Here is a 1,392-nt window from a genome sequence, read left to right on the forward strand (position 1 = left end):
AGGCACTGAATACTGCTGCGTTTTTGATCCCTTGCCTAATTGCTTCTTCCGGTTTCCATAAAACCTATTCCTAATTCCAGGTTCTTCTAGGCAGGACACTCACACTCTACCTGCCCGAAAGACCAGTGTTTTCTGCTAAGAAAGACTCAACAAACACAATACAACCGAGATGCAAATCAGGGTCGTGAAACAGTTAACTTGATCAAGTTTCCCTGCAGATGGCAACAGACGACCTCCCGCATTCTTCATCTACATGGCAATAGTGTGCGATAAAGCGGGAGGGGAGGAGTGGGGTGACATTTCTAATCTTTGCTTTGTATTCGTTCAACACCGAGTGTACCAGGTTTCTAAAGAATTCTGAATATCTTCAACAGCAGGGAAAGTTACACAACAGATCGCTGGATTGGGGTGAGGAGGGAAGAGTAGGAACCTAATGTTCTTTCTTTTCCTCAATATAAATTGCATTGCAACAGGAAAAGAGGGGAGGAGGAGGTAAAATTAAAATTATTGTTTCAAATATATTTTTGGAATTGAGATTATATGTAAAATGTGCTCTGTGTCCTAGTAAATCAGTGGTACTCATTCTGCAGATGTTGGAGAACCACATTTGCAATTTGCAATTCCCAATGACCAAAAGAGCCACGTGATTACCGCAGGCCCTGGGCACCGCCCCAAACATGCACAGACAATACCCGTTTAATTACCAGAGTACCTCTGAGCATCTAGGATTGCCTTCCCTCACTACTGGGAGTTTGGTTTGATGGGCTAGTGTTCAGTAGTGGTATGTTTCATTCCACCACCTTATTCAGCTACATGAGTTGAGTCTCAAACATAGAAACCTCACATCCGCAAACCTCGGCATAATCATCACAGGAAAGTTGCATCACATTTCAAGACTAAAACAGTTTTGTGTCGGACCCTAAAAACCATGAAATTATTCTAATTTCTAACAAAACTGCCCACTTTCCTGGAACATGGGGTGAGTGCCACAGGCAACAGTGTTCAGCAAAGCCACAGATGGCATTAGGGATGCTTGAACTCTCATGGGTTCAGAGTGTCTCATAATCACCAAGTGTATGTCATTGATTTATCAATGATCAGATTGACTGATCAGCTGTTTGCTGGAGGGGGTGCACGGCTGCATAGCTGACCTTACATACACACAGCGTTCAGGCGTGTTGTCTCTTACATCTCAGTGTCACTGCTGCACAGACTAATTATTTTTTCTGCACTCAGTGTTTAAATCCATCTTCCAAAATGAATTAGATTCTACCTTTTGTTGTTCTTATTAATGAATTCTGAGTACAGCCAGCCAGCGTGGCTTTATTGCTTATAACTCTGCAAAACAGTGAAAGAGCTCAGCATAGCGCCTACAGTTACCCATAAAACCAG

The sequence above is a fragment of the Eublepharis macularius genome, chromosome 3 (assembly GCF_028583425.1).
Source record: "Eublepharis macularius isolate TG4126 chromosome 3, MPM_Emac_v1.0, whole genome shotgun sequence".
Classification (NCBI taxonomy): domain Eukaryota; kingdom Metazoa; phylum Chordata; class Lepidosauria; order Squamata; family Eublepharidae; genus Eublepharis; species Eublepharis macularius.